This window comes from Halichoerus grypus, chromosome 5 (assembly GCF_964656455.1).
Source record: "Halichoerus grypus chromosome 5, mHalGry1.hap1.1, whole genome shotgun sequence".
NCBI lineage: Eukaryota > Metazoa > Chordata > Mammalia > Carnivora > Phocidae > Halichoerus > Halichoerus grypus.
Window position 1 is genome coordinate 137948335 of NC_135716.1, and position 21861 is coordinate 137970195.

At 42.3% G+C, this 21861-nt stretch overlaps 1 pseudogene; it reads right to left on the minus strand.

Annotated features, from left to right (window-relative positions):
- Window positions 1-206: 206 nt before the first annotated feature.
- Window positions 207-3989, minus strand: LOC118535121 (serine/threonine-protein phosphatase 2A catalytic subunit beta isoform pseudogene; annotated as a pseudogene).
- Window positions 3990-21861: the final 17872 nt, after the last annotated feature.

The window sequence follows — 21861 nt, forward strand, 5'->3', positions numbered from 1 at the left end:
GGATTTGGTTAAGGATCACACTATAATAGTTTCAGATTGGTGCCCACAGCAAGGGGAGCATCTTTAAGGCAAGGGGTTCAAAAAGTCTTGGGGATTAAGTTTGTCATTTGGTATTTTCTGCTATTTCAAGTTATTTCAACTTTTATTTTCTGGGCCAGTTTCCTGAAATAGTCCCCTTACGTTGATGAAGACAGTGGAATAGGCAGTCATGGTAATGCCGAGCGCAGCTGCGTGGGTGTAGATGGTTCCAGCTCTCCCGAGTCAGGAGGCCCACCTGAGGGAGGAGAGAGCTGGGAGGTTCATGGCTGATGGGCCCACACACCTATGAGTTTCTCATCACGATGCTATAAAATAATCCTGCAACAGAAAACTCCCGTCCCTCATGACACAAGAATGCCATCTGTTCGGCTGACATTGATTTTTAGTCAGGGGTCCTATGGGAAGCCATTTGGTCTTTCTCCTCCACCTTCCCTCTCCCTCTGACACTGGCTTAGCCTTGACTCAGTTAGGCTAGAATAAGTGCTTAAAATCTTTTCACCCAGAGCCTACCATGCTTTGTGTGGGCATTTGCCAGCGGTCTACTCACATATGACTGCACCTGCGACCTTCTCCACGCCCCTCCTGGTCTGGGTGCAGTCCGGAAGCAGGAGGCCGGCCCTGCAGCTCCCAAAGTGATTATTCTGTAGCAGACATAGGGCAAAATGAGCAAGCCCAGCGGGGATGAATGCTGATGCATATTAGAAAGGTCAAGCAATGCGGGGAGCATACAGCTTCTGCTTGGGAGACACGGATGCATCTGGCCCAGACAAGAAGGCCTAATCTAATTTCTAAACAGGAAGAACATTAACTCCTTGGGATGGAACACCAGGCCTGATTTGCCTAGAAACTTACGGGGAGTGGGAGGTGGGGGCTGACTAACATTTAACTGAGGACCTGTAGAGCCTTTTTTCACACAGCATTTCATGGAAAAGCTTAGTATATCCAGAATCTTTGTAAATTGAACACTATTTTCAATACCCTAGATGGAGAAAGACCAAAACAAAGGTAGTCTCCTCTGTTTAAAGGAAATTTGTAGCAAATGAAGGAAGCATTCCCTGTTTGTTTTGTTTTGTTTTGTTTTATCCAGTTGACCTCTCTTTGACAGTCTATTATCCAAAAGAAGGTAACAGTTGAAAATTTTCCACTGGTGCATGCTACCCAACGAGGTGAGGTGAGATCTGACGTCCCCGTCTCAGCCACAGCAACAATCCTCTCATCTCATTTGTTAATTGTGAATAAAATAAAAAGATCTGAAAGAGTGAAGAGCCCATTCTTTCTGGAACCTACATCCCATCAAGTGCTGCTCTTAACACTCATTTATTCATTTAGAATTGGGAATGAAGGGTTACTTAAAAAAAAGAAAGTAAATATTTGGGGCTCCTGGCTGGCTTAGCCAGTAGAGTATGCAACTCTTGATCTCCGGGTTGTGAGTTCAAACCTCACGTTGGATGGAGTTTACTTTAAAAAAAAAAATGTAGACTTGGGATGCCTGGGTGGCTCAGTTGGTTACACAGCTGCCTTCGGCTCAGGTCATGGTCCCAGGGTCCTGGGATCAAGCCCCACATGGGGCTCCCCGCTCAGTGGGGAGTCTGCTTCTCCCTCTGCCGCTCTCCCTGCTTGTGCACTCTCTCACTCTCTCTCTCTGACAAATATATAAAAAAAATCCTTAAAAAATTAAAAATAAATAAATAAGTAAGATTATGTAAAAAAGTCTCTTTAAAAAAAAAATGTAGACTTGGGAATGAGGTAAGTATTCTTTCATTCCTCCACACACTGCAGCTCTGGCCTCTGGCTTCTAGGACTTCTTGTTTATTTTTGTTTTTGTTTAAAATGGAAAGTTGATTTGCTCAGTACACCAAATAGGAAACAAGCACTGTCATGACAAATATACAGAAATATGCAGACCAACATAAAACAGTAATTTGGTTTAAATGAAGGGAAACCTTTTTAAATGTTATAACAACATACTCCCCAGAATCTTTTCTTCAGTTAATTTAACTATACATTTCAATAAAATGAAGGATAAGGGATTAAGTGGAAGTTGGCTTGTGAATTTTTCTTAAGAATAAAACTCCAACTCTATCAATCCATGCCAGTTAAACACTAATTTCCCAAATAAATGCAAAACGAGATGAAGGAGTTAGTGACTTTTTTTGTTTAACAGTCCAGAGGAAAATGGTTACTACAAATACAGCAGGCAAACCATTAAGACTGACCCATCTAGGGCGCCTGGGTGGCTCAGTCGTTAAGCGTCTGCCTTCGGCTCAGGTCATGGTCCCAGGGTCCTGGGATCGAGCCCTACATCGGGCTCCCTGCTCTATGAGGAGCCTGCTTCTCCCTCTCCCACTCCCTCTGCTGTGTTCCCTCTCTCGCTATGTCTCTCTCTGTCAAATAAATAAACAAAGTCTTTAAAAAAAAAAAGACTGATCTAGAACACAGTATTGTACTAAATTTCAGTCTCAAATTGCGCTAAATGCTTATCATTAGTATGGCCCATTTTGGTCCATGATATGGTTTAATGCCAAGACAGATCCCCACTTGTCGGGCGCCTGGGTGGCTCGGTTGGTTAAGCGACTGCCTTCGGCTCAGGTCATGATCCTGGAGTCCCGGGATCGAGTCCCGCATCGGGCTCCCTGCTCAGCAGGGAGTCTGCTTCTCCCTCTGACCCTCCCCCCTCTCATGTGCTCTCTCTCTCCTCTCATCCTCTCTCAAATAAATAAATAAAATCTTTAAAAAAAAAAAAAGACAGATCCCCACTTGTTAAAGAAATACATAGATTACTGTTGCTTTTTTGGTTTTGTTTTTAAATATATATATATATATATATTTAATTATTTTTTACTTAATTATTAGATACTTAAATAAAAATATTTAAATTAATTTAAATATTTATATATATATAAAATATATATATATATATATATATAAAGTATATATATATATATATATATATATATATATACTTTAAAAAGCTGGGTATATTTCCATATACAAAGACAGGTTTTTCCCAGGAGGAATGTACAGGAAGTAGTCTGCACCAGGTAATATGAGGCTCTCCACCACAAGGTGCTGGGTCAAACTGAGGGAAGGAGTATTTTGAAGTGTCATCTAATATTCCATGATAGCACCCTGATTCCCACAACAGTAACAGTAAGTAACTGGGTGCACTTTTAAAAATGGTAACCACATTCTGATCATGACACCAGCTGTAGTCCTCCATGACAAGTCAGTGAGCTCGAGAAACCAGGCTGAGACCACTGGCGTGGTTACATGTTTCAGAAATGTCTTGTCCAAATGTATAGCCAGCACTAGGGGGTGAAATATTCCACTGACCGCGATCATCTGGATCTGACCACTACAGATCACACCAAGGGCCCTCCTGTGGAACTTCTTGTAAATGATTCAAGGCGCTTATATGATCCAGTGTAACTAGGAACGGAGAGAGGCCACCATGGAGGTCGAATATCGGTCCATCTACTGAAGCTGTAAGTGGAAGATAATCAAATAGATCTGTAAAATATTTCCACACTTTGGCATTTCCATACTTTCGTAGACTTTCATCATAAAAGCCATATACTTGGGTAACTTGTCGGCTTTCATGGTTTCCTCTCAAAATTGTAATGTATTCTAGGTAACACACCTTTAAGACCACAAGAAGAGTCACACTCTCCACGGAGTATAGCTTATATCTACATAGGCGCCTGGGAATAGACAGTTTGTACTTGGTGATTTTCCACCAGTTCTAAAGAATTCCATTAGATCATGGAACTGACCATGCACATCTCCACACAGGGTAACAGGACAACGAACCTCTTGCACTTTTGATTCTTTTGTTAAAATTTCCTTAGCATTTTTGCACCTCACCGCACTTGGTTCTCGTTAAGCTGTTTATAATCGTTCAGCTGCTCGACCCACTGGTGCAGCTCCTTGATGAACATCTAGCTGTCCATGGCGGCCGGATCCCCTTCCCCACCGCCTCCTTCCCCCTTCACGCCCCAGGCACCGTTCCCTTCTCCAGCTGCTGCCAGCTCCCAGCAGCAGAGGAAGGAGCCGGGGAGCAGGGAGAGTGGCAGCGGGCCCCTTGCACCACCTAAAGCCAGCCTGGCGAGGCTGCGTGACTGGGGAGGGAGGGGTGAAGAACGCGGGCAGATTCGGTGGTGTGCCAGAGTGCCGCAGGGGTCTTCAGCGAAACACCCACCAGGAGCTAACACCTGCTACCCCCATGGCCTCTCCCTCAGGCTCCTCTTTTTTTAAGTCCTTTTAAAAGGTTTCATCCTCTGGCCAGCACAAACATGAAAAGATGCTTGACATCACTTACCATCAGGGAAATGCAAATCAAAACTATGAGTTATGGCCTCACACCTGTCAGAATGGCTAAAATCAACAACAGAAGACACAAGTGTTGGCGCGGATGTGGAGAAATGGGAACCCTCACTGTTGGTGGGAAGGCTAACTGGTGCGGCCGCTGTGGTAAACAGTATGGAGGTTCCTCAAAAAGTTAAAAATAGAACTACCTTAAGATCCAGTAACTGCACTAGTGGGTATTTATCTAAAAAATACGAAACCACGAATTCAAAGGGACACATGCACCCCTATGTTTATAGCAGCATTATATACAAGAGCCAAATTATGGAAGCAGCCCAAGTATCCATCGAAAGATGAATGGATAAAGAAGATGTGAGATACATACATACATACATACATATATATATATGTATATATATATATAGGAATATTACTCAGCCATAAAAAAGAATGAGATCTTGCCATTTGCAACAACATGGATGGAGCTAGAGAGTATAATGCTAAGTGAAATAAGTCAAAGAAAGACAAATACCATATGATTTCACTCATATGTGGAATGTAAGAAACACAACAAATGAGCAAAGGGGTAAAAAAGAGAGAGAGAGACAAACCGAGAAACAGACTCTTCACTTTAGAGAACTGCTGGTTACCAGAGGGGAGGTGGGCGAGGAGATGGGTGAAATACATGGTGGGGATTAAGGAATGCACCGATGTGATGAGCACCGGGTGTTGTATGGACTGTGGAATCCCTCTATTGTACATCTGAAACTAACATAACACTGTATATTAACTATACTGGAATTAAAATTAAAAACTTAATTAAAAAAAGGTTTCATCCTCAACTCTTCTTTTCCCTTCTCTCCTTAGAACCCTCAGGACTTTAGTGATTACTTTCATCCAAATCACTTCCACTCCTAACACGCTTTCCTGACCCTCCAGAACGCTGTTCATCCCACCTGACTTTGAGCACTGGCCATGTGGGGGTGCCTGATGCATGTCCTACCCTACCACCTGTGCCCAACAGCCCGGTCCCGGCATTTGCCTGAATCCTTTCTGAGCTCACAGCATCCAACTCTAAACAAGGGCTCTCCACTGCCTATAGAAATTCTCTAAACTCTAGCCTTGGATTCAAGATCCGGTGTGGTCTGGCTTCCAAACATCCATCACTACCCTACTTGGTATACCCTCCAGCTTAACAATACCCCTATGCTTCTCTGACCTCTGAGAACTTGCTTACATCGTTTCCTCTGCTATTACAATCTTTTCATGCCCAGTTTCTGCATGTTCAGAACTCACCTAGGGTTCTCATCTAGTCCTTTGGGTTTGAAGTAGCAAAATACGTTGAAATAAGTAAATTCCCCAAAAGGCCATCTCCAGTGGGTGTGACATCCTAGAAGGTCAACACAAGGCACTACCTCAAAGGAGAGTCAGTTACACATTAACTGCTGGTAACAGAAAAAATACAGGAGGAGTCATCTATTCCAAGAAGTTAGAAAAACAATAAATAAACCCAAAGAAAGTAAAATAAGGGAAGCAATAAAGTTAAAATCAGAAATTAATGATTAAAGGGCGCCTGGATGGCTCAGTCCGTTAAGCGTCAGACTCCTGATTTCAGCTCAGGTCAAGACCTCAGGATCGTGAGATTGAGCCTCATGTGGGGCTCTGTGCACTCCGTGCGGAGTCTGCTTGTCCCTCTCCCTCCTCCTCTGCCCCTTCCCCTGCTAGCAATCGGGGTGTTGGGCACAAAGGACTTCAGGCACCCCCACATGGTCAGTACTCAAAGTCAGGTGGGATGAACAGCGCTCTGGAGGGTCAGGAAAGAGTGTTAGGAGTAGAAGTGATTTGGATGAAAGTAACCACTAAAGTCCTGAGGGTTCCAAGGAGAGAAGGGAAAAGAAGAAGAGTTGAGGATGAAACCCTTTTTTTTTTTTAAAGATTTTTATTTATCTGACAGAGAAAGACACAGCGAGAGAGGGAACACAAGCAAGTGGAGTGGGAGAGGGAGAAGCAGGCTTCCCGCTGAGCAGGGAGCCCGATGTGGGGCTTGATCCCAGGACCCTGGGATCATGACCTGAGTTGAAGGCAGACACTTAACCGACTGAGCCACCCAGGCGCCCGAAACCCTTTTTTTAAAAAAAAATTTTATTTCTCTCTCAAATAAAATCTTTTAAAAAAAGAAATTAATGATTAAGAAAACAAAAAAATGAATTTATAAATCTAAAAACTAGATCACTGAACAATATGGATGTCATTAGCTAGCCTTACAGAAGAAACAAGGAAGAGAGCACAAAAACACAAAATTAGGAAAGGGAAACTTGTCCCATGTACAGAGGAAATAGAGGTAAGTATGAGACCATTATATACCACTATAATTTAATACATTTTGAAAATCCTAATAAAACTGATGATCTTCTATGAAAATATTTTTCCCAAAACTGGGTTGGAAACACATGGGAATAAACAAATAAATAACATGCAGAAATAAAGACAATTCTCCTCCAACACCCTAGTCCTAAATCATTTCACATGTGAATCTTTAAAAATTGAATAAACAGATTTTTTGATAATGTTTAAACTATTCAAAAGCATAGAGAAGTAAAGGAAATACCTTAACTCATTTTACATAATTGGCAAATGACTGATCTGAGAACCTAATAAAGACAAAACTGCAGACTAGTTTTACTTGTAAAGAGTTGGAAAAAAGTTTAAATATATATATATACACACACAAACCACATATAAATTGTATATATCAAATCAAATCAGCAGTACATTAAAAGAATAACATACCAAGACCAAGTAAAGTTCATTTCAGGAATCAAGGAATCCAAGGATGATTCCATATTAGGAAATTTAGTAATATAAATTAATTTTAAGTAAGTCAAGAGAAAAGCCATGATTGTCTTTACTATTAAAAATGCATTTATTGGGGCACCTGGGTGGCTCAGTCGTTAAGCGTCTGCCTTCGGCTCAGGTCATGATCCCAGGGTCCTGAGATCAAGCCCCGCATCGGGCTCCCTGCTCCGCGGGAAGCTTGCTTCTCCCTCTCCCACTCCCCCTGCTTGTGTTCCCTCTCTCGCTGTGTCTCTCTCTGTCAAATAAATAAATAAAATCTTTTAAAAAAATGCATTTATTAAAATTTATACACCCACTCCTCTTCATAAACCTCTTAATAAAAAGAAAATGGAGTATCTTGCTGGCTTAGTCAGTAGAGCGTGTGACTCTTGATGTGGAGGTTTTGAGTTTGAGCCCCACACTGGGTGTAGAGATTACTTAAAAATAAAATCCTTAAGAAAATGAAAATAAAAGGTATTCCTTTATTTTAATGAAAATATTTCTCAAAACCAAAGCCCGAATGTGTTTCATGCTAAAACGCCAGACGCATTTCTGACCAAGTCAGGTATAAGAGAGGACCTAAGAGTACCACGGTTGACTATTGCTCTAGAAATTCCTGCCAAGACAATTAGACAAGGACTGAATTAAAATGTGTATTTAATAGAAAGGAGGTTGCAAAACTGTCATTATTTACAGAGCATATGATTGAACATCTAAAAAAAAAAAAAAACCAGCTTAAACCTACTAGAAAAATAAGAGGTGAGAAAAGAGATTATTTAGAAATTAACATTACGGGCACCTAGGTGGCTCAGTAGGTTAAGTGTCCAAGTCTTGATTTTGGCTCAGGTCATGATCTCAGGGTTGTGAGATCGAGCACCATTTCGGGCTCTGTGCTGGGTGTGGAGTCTGCTTAAGATTCTTTCTCTCTCTGCCCCTTCCCCCCTTAAAAACTTAATATAAAAAAGCAGTATTTTATTAAAAATAACTTCTAGTTAAAAATTCAGGTCAAGGGGCGCCTGGGTGGCTCAGTCGTTAAGCATCTGCCTTCGGCTCAGGTCATGATCCCAGGGTCCTGGGATCGAGCCCTGCATCAGGCTCCCTGCTCTGCGGGAAGCCTGCTTCTCCCTCTCCCACTCCCCCTGCTTGTGTTCCCTCTCTCGCTGTCTCTCTGTCAAATAAATAAATAAAATCTTAAAAAAAAAAAAATTCAGGTCAAGATGGTAGATTGGGCATATTCTAAAACACTACTTTCTCTGCCTAATACATAAAAATGCTAGCTAGAATATTTAAAATATCTGAGTATTAAAATATTTTAATACGTGTCTCTAAGACAAGAAAAGGGGGTTCCACAGGTGTCCGATATACGAGTAGTTGAGGTTGTATAGCCCATGAAAGGACCAGAGAGGAATACAGGCTATAGGAACTGAGGTTAAAAATGCCCACAAGCCTGGCATTTAATGAGAAGTTGGATCTGGCTGCCCATCCACAAAGGGAAGTGTCTGAATGTCCTTCCATTACCCCAGGTTCTTAGCCAGAAGACAAGAGTTAGCCCTCCCAGACTGGAACCATGCAATTGGAATCCTGAGTCCACATACATGCGGGGCCTGTATTCTCAGGGTGGCAAAATCCAAGCCAATCCACTAACATTAAAAATGATCTAGAATCAGGGAATCCAAAATAGAACCCAAGAGGAGGCAACCAAATGGAGACTTCCACAAACCAAGCCAGGTAAGGAGAAATCTCTTGAGCAAGAATTCTAATACATGTGAGGAAGTCCAAAGCCATGCAAGTGCAATCCACGTACTTAAGTGGGAGAACCCACTCCTAAAGTAAAGCTCCTAGAACAGTCTAAATGAGGTTAAAATAAATACTTGAATGAAGAAAAATTAGCACCATCAAACGGAAATAGGAAGGAGGGGACTCTCCTACCAGCATGACTCAAGCCAGTAAGATTTCCAGCCCCGCTTGCTCTACCAGCATCTGTCCTCTATAACTGCCTCTCTGGCACACAAAGGGGACAGCAGACTCTGCTGTGACACTTCACTTGTTTTCATTTCAAGCTCTGGCTCCGTGAGATGGAACCAAGGCTAAGTAGGAAGGAGAGAAAGGCAAAGACACAAGGAAGCTGTGAAGAGAGAAGTATATAATCACATGGGGCAGGGACAAAGTCATTGCCCAAGAAAGTTGAGCACTTCCCCAAACACTTCAGACACTTATTTTTTTCATGTGGAATATATATAAAAAAAAAAAGGTTAGTGGTGCAGGTAAGAGTATTGACACTCCATTTTCAGGATCTACTTTTTCTTTTAAGTGCTTGTCTAAGAAACTGAGAGTTTATCATTACTAGACCCCACTTGGCTAGCAGGCTTTTGGTGGCCAATGGGCTATTATTGCCAGGTTGGGGCCAATCCTGAACTCAGACAGCACTTAAAAACCTCCAGCCAAGGGGTTCCTGGCTGGCTCAGTCAACAGAGCATGCGACCCTTGATCTTTGGGGTTGTGAGTTTGTGCCCCACGTTGGGGGTAGAGGTTACTTTTGAAGAAGACGGTGGTGGTGGTGGAGGTGGTGGTCACGGTGGTGGCGGGGAGGAGGTGGTGGTGGTGGTGGTGGTGGAGGAGAAAGAGGAGGAGGAGGAGGAGGAGCAACTCCAGCCAAGTACCCTGTTGTCTATAAGGGACCATCAATTTTCCAGGTCTTACCAATGTGGCCCTTCAATTATTGAGTGCCTGCCTCCAGCCTGGGGCTGAGGAGAATAAAAAGGGCTCTATGTCTTAGGCATCAGAGACAGCTTCCTGGCGGAGGTGACATCAAATGCTAAGTGGAAGGCATTTCCAGGTGATAATGGGGAGGCTGTGGGAGCAGCCTGTGGGCTAGGCAGAGAGAAAGCAATACAGAGAACTGCCAGTCCAGAGAGGCTGGCTGGGGAAGTGTAATGAGAGAAGGGAGAAACCAGTTACGGTCTCTTCAAAATCTCTGTTGCCTTGAATTAATTTGTAAACCTGTTTTGGCTGTCTCTTGGGCACATACAATTTTTTAAATTAAAATTTCCCTAATGAGATGATAAATTCTTGGATGGCAGAGAGTCTGACACAGTATCTTTCTTCCCAGCAGAGCCCTATCCTTGTCTGGAGAGGCCAACTGCCAGGCAGCCAGGCCCAAATCCGGCATTACTGGAAGCACGAACAGATGATGATGATTAATGTCGCTGAAGACCCGTAAGCTTTCTGCCCCTGCTGCCCCCGGGCTCTGCATGGAACACAGATTCTTCTGGTCTGAAGGCTCTGACAGAGGCAAGAGGGGCTCTGGGGCTTGAGGGGGTAGGACCACATCCCCGTCCCTCTGGGTGAGACAGCAAGATTCTTGCTTTTGAGTCTCACCTCTTGCATCAAGTTCTTGCTGTGTTCATTTCTTGACAGTTTGTTTGCAGAGTTCATAATTTTTCAAAGAGTGGATCTGGGGGGAATCCGCATGTTCTTGAGAACAATTTAATTTTATGTTGTAATTCAGAGAGGATGAGAAAAAAAAAAAAAAAGCCTAATATAAGCATCTCCTAGGGTCTCTTCCTCAGTTATCAGAGCTGCTTCTGTCTTGGCACACTGGGGGAAGGAAGGTTTCCTGGTCGGTTTGAAGAGAGAAATGCCCCGTGAGAATTAGGTCTCTCCCAAAGACAGGCAGAAAGTTCTAGGGAGTTCATAATCATGCTGTGAACAACTATTAAGTTCCAGAACAACATTGTGGATATGGCTATATAAATGTTTTTAATTTCACTGGCTTTGCAGCTTTCTTCGTAATTCAGATGTAAGTCTGTTTCCATTTCATAGTTGTAGAAGAGTGTTAAGCCCAAGGAGTTTAAATAAGCACAAAGCTTACATAAGTAACTTTATAACAGAAAATTCTGTAACCAAATTTTTTTCTTTAGAAGCCAAGCAAATCTGTGAGGCCTTTGGCCTTCACGTAGGGGGTGGGGCTGCTGCTGGGACTTTGAGCAACCTGCTGGTTTCAGGGCCCGAGCTGGGGCAGCCACCTGGCCTGCCTACCTGGCACATCCATGTCACCTTGACCATGTGGGGACATCTTTGCGTGCACCTCGACAGCATACCCACCGACTGGGGCATCTGGCCCACCAACTGGTGCATCCCGGGACCACAGCGTCTAAGACCTTCTTCTCTGTGGCCTGTCCCTACACAGCTGAGGTGGTAGGCTGACGATAGTTCTCTCCATTACAGGCTATTGCAAGTGTTCCAGCTAAATACATTTTGGTTAGCAGTCCCCCTCTTCTACAAAATAGGAAGACTCGAAAACTTTGCCTGATTTGCAAGTCCAAATTTTGTTTGGATAGCATGTTAGCATGAACAAAAAGACAGCTGCTGATCTCATTATTAACTGTAAATGGGACCGGCCAGCTTTTACCAGATGAACTGTACTCAGAAGATTCAGACTTCTTAAGAAATCATTCACCCATTGAAAAAAGACTGAAAAAATTAAGGCAGGCAAGAAATTTCAGAGAAGTGATGAGCGATCACTATCTTTATAGTACCCACATGAATGCTCAAAGTATAACAAGTTTATTCTAAAAGCTCTGGAAAGATAGTAATGCTGCTTATTTAGTAATTTCTATACCCAACATGGGATCAAATTCATGACCCTGAGGTCAAGAGTCACATGCTCTTCTGACTGAGGCAGCCAGGAGCCCCACGAGTGCTGCTTACTTAGATATTGGTCTATTTAAAGTAGCTCTGATGAATACTGAGGTCATCTAGATTTGCTTGAAACTTCAACTTTGGGGATGCCTGGGTGGCTCAGTCGGTTAAGCGTCTGTCTTCAGCTCAGGTCATGATCCCAGGGTCCTGGGATCAAGTCCCACATCGGGCTCCTTGCTCAGCAGGGAGCCTGCTTCTCCCTCTGCCTGCCTCTCTCCCTGCTTGTGTTCTGTCTCTCTCTCTCTCTGACAAATAAATAAATAAATAAATCTTTAAAAAAAAAAAAAAAGAGAGAAAGAAACTTCAACTTTGTGCCTCTAAGTTACAGCACAGTCTTTCATGTTTCAAATGTATCATGGAGTACTCTTGCTTATTCAACTCTTTAAACCTTACAGTATGCAACAACTATATAGGACTAATGATCTTGGTACCAAACAAGAAAAAAATTTCACGAGGGTTTCCACTTCTGAATTGTCATATTATCTCACAAGTTTAAATAAGATGATCTACCACCATTGTTCTTCTAACTGCCCAGTATATTAGCAATTCCCCTGTGTGGTTAGGAGGGTGAATAATTCCTTAGACTTTTTGCTAGAATTAGGGTGTCGTCATGTCTAAGTGGTGAACTTAGTAGATGGAGATAAGCTTCAAGTGATGATGTCATTATTTTTTTGCTATGTCTTAGCTTTGATGATTAAAAAACCAATTCTGTGTAAAACCAAAATGAGTGAGAAGAGAAACAGAGAAGGAAAAGTCATGCAATATCTTAATCAATACTGGGAAACACTGGGGTAGGAAATCTATTTACCAGTTCAATGGCCCAAGGTTTTGTATTTCCTTTGAAGAACTTAAGCTGACAAAATCTGTGGCTTTGACACATGGAGCAAAATACTTTAGCTTGGGGTGGCAGGTGCAGCAAATTTCCGTGGCTCCTCAAAAAACTTTCCTGAATCTGGAAACCATCAGCTTAAACTAAGAAGTTTGGCCCTTGCCTTCAAAATGGAAACCTTAAAAGAAAGGACTGTATGAAGAATCCAGCCTGCGGAATGACCGAACTCCAGCAAATGAGAATGCTCCATAGTGCATCACTTTGATGCATTCTGTTGTTTCTAACTCTGTGTTGGTGAACTTTCTGTCCTTTTTTTTTTTTTAACCATTTCACATCAAAACAAATTTCTTAATTGAAACATAATTGGCATGTAACATTGTGTATAAGTTTAAGGCTTATATCAGGTGTCTATTACCTCTGACTAAAGGTAAAAATAATTTTTCTGTATTTAATTTGTGTCTTTTTTATGGTGTCATCTTCCCGTTGAGTTTTAACTATTTCCTTCCTTATCCTAATACTTTCTCATTTAATTCAATTTTGAAAAAATTCACCACTGGGGTGCCTCGGTGGCCCAGTCAGTTGAATGTCCAACTCTTGGTTTTGGCTTAGTTGTGGTCTCAGGGTCGTGGGGTCGAGCCCCGTGTTGGGCTCTGGGCTCAGCGTGGAGTCTGCTTATCCCCGTTCCTTTGTCTGCTCGCATGCACAAGCACGCACTCACTCTTTCAAATAAATAAAATCTTAAAAAAAAAAAGTTCACCACCAAAGTCTTTGAGCATAGTTTTGATCATGACACTCCCCTAAATATAACCCTTCAAAAGCTCCCAGGTTGCAGTAAATCAAAATGGTTCACCCCAACTCTACAGCAAGAGTACAAATGGAGGCCCACATATTCCTACCTGAACATTTATTTTTTTTAAAGATTTGATTTATTTGAGAGAGAGCGAGCAGGAGCGGGGGGCGGGGAGAGGGAGAAGCAGACTCCCAGCTGAGCAGGGAGCCCATCATGGCTAGATCCCAGTACCCTGGGATCATAACCTGAGCCGAAGGCAGATGCTTAACCGACTGACTCTTGGTTTTGACTCAGTTCATGATCTCCAGGTCCTGCGATAGAGGCCTGGATCAGCTGCCATGCTCAGAGCAGTCTGCTTGTCCCTCTCCCTCTGCTCCTCCCCCCTACCCCCCTCTTTCTCTCTCTAAATAAATAAAACTCTTAAAAATAAATAAATAAAAATTACAAAACCTAGCAAATTACTACAAATATGCCTTCATGAGGCCACAGAATGTCACATTCCAGTTCAGAATTCTCAGGCCCTGAGAGTTCCATACCAGAACACGGAGACAGAAGAATCATCTCTGGCCCACAGTCAAATTCCTCTTCCTACCCCCTGCTCATTGTTAAGTTTGGAGGGTTCCTGTAATACACAAGTGGACACCCAGACTCATCCACACCTCTCCCCAAGAAAGCACACTCCATCAGTCCTTGGCCACCTTTAGGGCCCAAGGATATGCATACCAGCTCTCTATCTTTGGGAAGTTAGGTACGTAAGAGGTGTTGGAAAGCCCTAACACGAGGCTTCCTCAGCTGGTCAGCCAGGAAATTCTGAGAGCTCGGCTAGAAGATAGGAGGAAGGGCAGGCTCCTCCCTCTTGGACTCCTTGTGTGGACTGGGGTTGGGGAAGGGTCCAAGAGGTGAGGGGTTTTGGAAAGCTGCATAGCACAGGGGTTAGGGTTAGGGGGAGTTCAAGGCAAGTGGTGGCCTCAACGTTTGCTTGTAAACACACTGGGTCCTCTGCACACTTCTTCCTAAGAGAACTGTTTTCTCCGGCCCTGCTCTAAACACAAACCAGAACGAAACACAGAAGAACAAGGAGACACAGATACAACCCTAAAGTGAAGTAGGAAATGAGGGTGAAAGTAAAGAGTGACTTCAACTACATTAAGAATAAGAAAAAGGTACAAAGAAAATTTCAAAAAAGAATAAGAAAAAGGTAAATCTTGGTAAAAGAAATGAAACAGAATTTTAAAATAAGTATTAGAAACCCCAAAGGAGATACGATGAAGGACATTTATTTATTTATTTAAAGATTTTCTTTGAGAGAGAATGAGAGAGATCACAGAGGCAGAGGGAGAGAGAAGACCTCCCGCTGAGCAGAGAGCCTGATCCCAGGACCTGGAGATCACGACCCAAAGGAAAGGCAGATGCTCAACCGACCGAGCCACCCAGGTGCCCCACGATGAAGGATATTTAATGTAAATGAGCCAAAGGCTAAAACCAAAGCAAGAAGTGAGAAACATAAAACTAGAGGAGATAAAAGATTAAGTGGGTAGAAAGAGGCCCAGTTCTTTGGTAACGCAGGGAGGAGGGAGAGAACAAGCCTGTAAAGACGTAAACTTAAAAGCACAATCTCCGAGTAGATAAATAGGTACAGAGCCTCCGCATAACACCCAGTGACATAACGCAACCAGGTTTGTTATCTCACTAGAAGTCAACTTTGAAAGTTAAAAGGTACCCCTTTTTTCCTCCTGAAATGTGTTTTCAATTACCTCCTTTGTCGGCAGCCAGAGGTAAGAAGCTGGTCCTTACAGTTGAGACAGCCGAAACCACTAACACCGTTTTTGAAAGCAGTAGGAGTAATATTCAGCAAAAGGCATAAAATGACCATGCCCTTTGATCCATTCATTCCAGTCCTGCTAGACTGTCCTCTGACAGGAGTCCTGTAGGGCTGAACAAAGGAAACATTCCAACCCTTAAAAATTGCCAAGTTTCTGTTTGTGCTGACTCCAAACGTAAAACCAAAATGTGCAAAGGCAGGAGGAAGATTTAACAAATTATGGTATATTTATCTGAGGGATTATGCAGCAATTAAAATGATGGTAAAAAGCCTTTTAATGAAAAGATATCCTTTATTGGGGTGCCTGGGTGGGTCAGTCAGTTAAGCGTCTGCCTTCCGCTCGGGTCATGATCCCAGGGTCCTGGGATCGAGTCCTGCATCGGGCTCCCTGCTCAGCGGGGGGCCTACTTCTCCCTCTCCCTTGGCCTGCCGCTCCCCCTGCTTGTGCTGTCAAATAAATAAAATCTTAAAAAAAAAAAATACCGTTTATTAAGGGATATAGGCAGAAAATAAAACTCATTGGGCTCTAAAATTATACAAGGCATACAAATCATTATTTAAAAATCAATGTTTGAATAGCTGTGTTGTTTCAGTGATAAGTTTTGGGTAATTGCCCCTTTCCTTCCCTTTCACAAGATACAGGCACACTCAGCTTATCACAGAACCCCAAGGCCTCTAAACTGTCACCTTCTGATTCTGCTCCCCAGTCACTGTTCTTAGGCTTAGGAACCATTGTTATCCCCGTGTGGCTTGGCGGCTGCACTGTGCTCCTCAGAGATCTCTAAGGCAACATCAAATTATGCACTTTTAGCAGCTTGAACTGTTTTTTTTTTTTTTTAAAGATTTTATTTATTTGACAGAGAGAGACACAGTGAGAGAGGGAACACAAGCAGGGGGAGTGGGAGAGGGAGAAGCAGGCTTCCTGCTGAGCAGGGAGCCCGATGCGGGGCTCGATCCCAGGACCCCGGGATCATGACCTGAGCGGAAGGCAGACGCTTAACTAATGAGCCATCCAGGTGCCCCTTGAACTGCTTATTCTTGACTGGAGTGGGGTATCTGCACTGACCTGACCCTAGAAACTGATCAAAGTAAAACATCATGTTCCTTTTTCTTGTGCAAATTTGGCAAGATATCAAAACATCTCCTCTATTTGATTCCAAGATTGGGTGTAGCTGTTATATATCGATATTTGACTTCTTCCACTTTTTTTAACTAGGCTCCATGCCCAGTATGGAGCCCAATGCAGGGCTTGAACTCACAACCCTGAGATCAAGACCTGAGCTGATCTAGAGTCGGACGCTTAACTCACTGAGCCACCCAGGTGCCCCTTCCATATCTCGGGCGTATGTCCTCTGATAAACCTCAGATAAACCTCTAATAAACCTCCTTAGGGCTCCCAGAGAACACAGTACTTCCCCTTTTATATAACTCCCAAGTCCTTTTTTTTTTTTTAAGATTTTATTTATTTGACAGAGAGAGACACAGCGAGAGAGGGAACACAAGCAGGGGGAGTGGGAGAGGGAGAAGCAGGCTTCCTGAGGAGCAGGGAGCCCAATGTGGGGCTCAATCCCAGGACCCTGGGACCATGGCCTGAGCCGAAGGCAGACGCTTAACGACTGAGCCACCCAGGCGCCCGCCAAGTCCTTCTTTAATGCCTGGCTTTCCCACTAAGACCATAAACTCTACAGTCAGAGAATGTCTCTCTCAGCATAAAGGTGTTCGGACCCTCGGTAATGAGTTCCCACCTTCCCTTGTTGCAGTAAGAGGACATCTCTGTCTCTAAGGGCAGGGGTGTGCTGTCTGCCCTGGGGGAGATTACCACATATTCCCAGAGAAAAACTAACCATGAACTAGAAAGTAAAAAACACGGATTTTTAGGAGAGCCCGGGGCTTGTGCCACAAGAGAGCAACGGAAATTCTCAGCAGGAGTCAAGTCCTCTCAGGACTGGATTTTCCAGGCTGTTCTATCTACCTGGAAGCCCTTCTTCCTGTCTTTGGCCATCTAACTTCTAGGACCCTTCAGGGCTTGCTATGGGGATCACCTCCTTTAAGTCTGGTTTGACTTCCCACACTATGCAGATTTGCAGGGAGCAAATAGTTTCTGAGAATGGCTGGAAACCATTCAAGGTTTGTTGCAAAGAATTTATTGATCCACTGATACCTTCTAACTCTCTTCATATGCTGCCTGTGGAGACAAGGATACCATGCGGGTAGGGATTTAGTCCCTAGGGTGTTTGTATTTCTTTAAAAATCTGGAGGCAATTAGGAATGTAAATAGTAGAGCCACTATGTAACACAATATCAAACCTCCTGAAAAAATTAAAAATTACCATATGATCCAGCAATTCCATTTCTGGGTATTTACCAGAAGAATTCAAAGCAGAATCGTAAGAGCTATTTACGCACACACCCATGTTCATTACAGTATTATTCACAATAGCCAAGAGGTACAAACAACTCAAATGTCCCCTGACAGATGGATAAAGAAAATGTGGGATATACACGCAATGGAATGTCATGCAGCCTTTTAAAAAGGAGATCCTGTTACGTGTTACAACGTGGATGAATTTCAAGGACATTATACTAAGTGAAATACGCCAGTCACAAAAAGACAAATACTGATAATGTCACTCATGAGGGATCTAAAGTAGTCAAAATCCTAAACAGAAAATAGAAACGTGATTGCTGAGGGAAAGGGAGGGGGGGGTTAATGGGAGGTTTTAGTTTTGCAAGACAGAAGTTCTAGAGATGTTGCAAGATAATGTGAATATACTTAACACTAAACTGTACACTTAAGAATTTTTTTTTAAGATGGTAAAGTTAATGGTTAATGTTACATAATTGTAACCACAATTAAAAAGAAATTAAACCCAGGAGGCAATATGCTAAAATACCAGTAACATCAGTTTGATATTGATGGCCACTTAGAATTCTCATCATTCTTCTTGCTGTTTCTATAAATTTGTGCAAGTAATGTGTATGATTTTTCATTTCCTCATCTACAACATGGGGGGGTAATCACACAGAATATTTTAGTGATGAGAAAGGAGAGTATGTGCAAGAAAAGCATCCTGGTGTTTAATACACAGAAGTTCAGCTGCCACCACTCTTCTCTCTCTTGGTCTTCACCAGCCTTCCAACACACTCGGCTGACTCCCACGAAGAAACACACACCCAATTAATGGCAGACTGGTTCCACAGATCAAATACATACAATAGCATTTCAAGTCATGCTTGTTATTCCACAAGTCCAATAAACAAAATGGATGAGGAAATGAACATTTTACTTTTATCAAATCTCCAACAATAGAGCCATCTTTGTGTGTACATATATATATATATATATATATATATATATACACACAGACACACACACTTTTTTTTTTTAAGGGCATTGCTGTAATTAAATCAACAGCCTGTAAGTCATAAACGTAACAATCACTGAATTTCCACATATTTCACCTTCAAACCAAAACTTATTTACCAGAATGGCTCAAGCCTGGGGAGATGGGGTGGAGCTGGGCTGTGGGCAACTTGGATCAGGCAGCGGTAAGCCTCTCCCCAAGACAACCCACTAAAGATTGGTTACTTTCTATATACTGTATAAAATTTTTAAGTTTGCCTTGTGGCAAAAAATTTCAAAACTGGAGCTCATGGGGCACCTGCCTTCAGCTCAGGTCATGATCTCAGGGTCCTGGGATGGAGGCCCACGTTGGGCTCCCTGCTCAGTGGGGAGTCTGCTTCTCCCTCTGCCCCTCCCCCTGCTCATGCTCTCTCTCACTCTCTCAAATAAATAAAATCTTTAAAAAAAACACACACACAAACTGGAGCTCATGCCTCTTCTACAGCCCCTACACCATTATTCTAGGAGACTCCGTCAATCCCCCTTTTTATAGCCTGAAATCCCCTTAACACTCATACTACTTTGAAATATTTTATTACGTTCTTTCTTGGAAAAAGTGGAAATTGTAAATTTCAGAAAAACAGATCAATGAAACAGAATAGAGTCAGAAAACTGGCCTACTATTTGGCAATAAATAAAACTTCACTCCTGACTTAAAACCATATATGAAAATGGATTTTGGGTAGATTAGAGAATGAAATGTAAAAAGTTAAAATGTAAAGCCACACCCAGTGCTGATGTGAGTATGGAGCAACTGGAAACATCATACCTTGCTGGTGAATGCAAAATAGTTCAGCTACTTTGGAAAATAGCTTGGTATATATATATATGTTTACCATACAACCCAGCAATCCCACTGCAGACATATATCCAAGAGAAATGAAACCTTAACCTTACGTTCACACAAAAAATAATACATACAGAAATGCTTATGGCAACATTTTTGGAAATTGTCAAAAACTGTTCTTCAACTTGGAAATGGATCAACAAACTATGATACATCCATAAAGCACACTACTCAGTGATAAAATGGTAAGAATGATTGATAAAAGCAATGTGGATTAATCTCAAAGGCATTATGCTAAGTGAAAGAAGCCAGACTCAAAGGGTAATTTTAGAGACTGATGGAACAATTCTATATTTTTTAAAAAGATTTTTACTTTTTAAGTAATCTCTATACCCAATGTGAGGCTTGAACTCACATACCCAAGATGAAGAATCATAAGCTCTTCCGACTGAGCCAGCCAGGCACTCCCATCTTGATTGTGATTATATACCTGTATCCACTTACCAAAACTTGCAACACTATACGTCATAAAACATGTTACTATATGTAAATTATACATTAATTTTTTAAAATGGAAAAACATTAAAAAAACATGTAGAATATTTGATTGTAGGCAGGAAAGCAATTCCTAAAGACTTTAAAAGCACCAACCATAAGGCAAAAACAATTATGGGTCGGATTACATAAAATATTGAGGATTTCTGTTCAAAGAGGATAGAATAGACAAAGTTAACAAATGAGTAATGGGGGCCCCTGAGTGGCTCAGTCATTAAGTGTCTGCCTTTGGCTCAGGTCTTGATCCTGGGGTCCTGGAATCAAGCCCCATCGGGCTCCCTGCTTTGGGGGAAGCCTACTTCTCCCTCTCTCACTTCCCCTGCTTGTGTTCCCTCTCTCGCTGTGTCTCGGTCAAATAAATAAATCTTAAAACTAAAAAAAAAAAAAAGTGAGTAATGAACTGGGAGAAAATATTTCTACTATCTAAAAACAATATTGGATTACTATCCAGTTATACAAAGAACTCTTGTAAATCATCAAAAGAAAAGAGGCTTTGGGGCGCCTGGCTAGCTCAGTAGAGCATGTGACTTTTGATCTGAGAATCATTGAGTTCAAGCCCCACATTAGGTGTGGAGATTACTGGAAAAAAAAAAAAAAAGGCTTTTTTTGGTCACTGATAAAAGAGCAAAAGATATGAATCAGCAAATTCAAAGGGTGAACTCTAAATGACTACAAAAATATATGGACGACTTCTCAACTTCGTGAATTACAGATATACAAATTAAAACAGGATACCATTTTACAACCATTATGTCGGGAAAAATTAAAAAGTTGAGTGGGCATGTAGGAAAGTAGGAACTACAGTGAAATACATAGATAGTCAAAGCATATATGACAACAGAACTCTGACCAGCAACTTCGACAATTAACCTGGGAAACCAAACCACCTTTGCAGCAGTTGGCCTAGAATGGTCAGACTTGGTCGATGACTACCAAATTCCGTTTTTGCTCCCATTTCCAACTCAGGGCCAACCAAAGCCAAGTATGTTCCCCAAAGTCATCACATAAGATGCCCTACTCCTGGGGCACGTGGGTTGCTCAGTCAGTTCAGCATCTGCCTTCAGCTCAGGTCATGATCCCAGAGTCCTGGCATTGAGCCCCATGTTGGGCTCTCTGCTCAGCAGGAAGCCTGCTTCTCCCTCTCCCACTCCCCCTGCTTGTGCTCTTTCTCTCCTTGCCAAATAGAGATGCCCTGCTTCTAGTTAGCTTCCCATGCCAATAACCTCCAATGGCAGCATACCTGGAACCTCTCCTTTTGTTCCACTATAAAGCTTTCCCACTCCTAACTGCCTTTGAGTTTTTGCTACTGGCCACGCTGGCTGGCTCCATCATAGTAAGGTCTGAATGAGTACCTTGGGCTTGTTCTCATCTGGGTGGTCTTCACTTTTCACGAACTAGAACCACTCTGAAAAAAAAACTGGCAATCTTGAGTGGAATTAAGCATAAGCTTACATTAGGATCCAAAAGGTACTCTTGCCCAGGTCCCTAAGGGGGAAGGGATAAAGTTGGTCATAAACAATGGGGGGAGAGAGGGAGACGGAGCAGCTTAGGTGTCCACCACTAGACAAAGTGATAAAATATTAAGGATGCATACTGTCAAATTCATTAGAAACAATGAGTTAGATGTGCATAATAGATTATCTTTTTTTTTTTTAAGTATTAATAGTAATAGATAAGGTCCAAAGCATAATTCCATTCCCATAGATTAGAAACACAATCACTCACAAAAGGACATTTTAGAAGAAAAACATCCAAGGACTTACAAGACTTGTGTTAGTGGGTGGATACTAGGGGA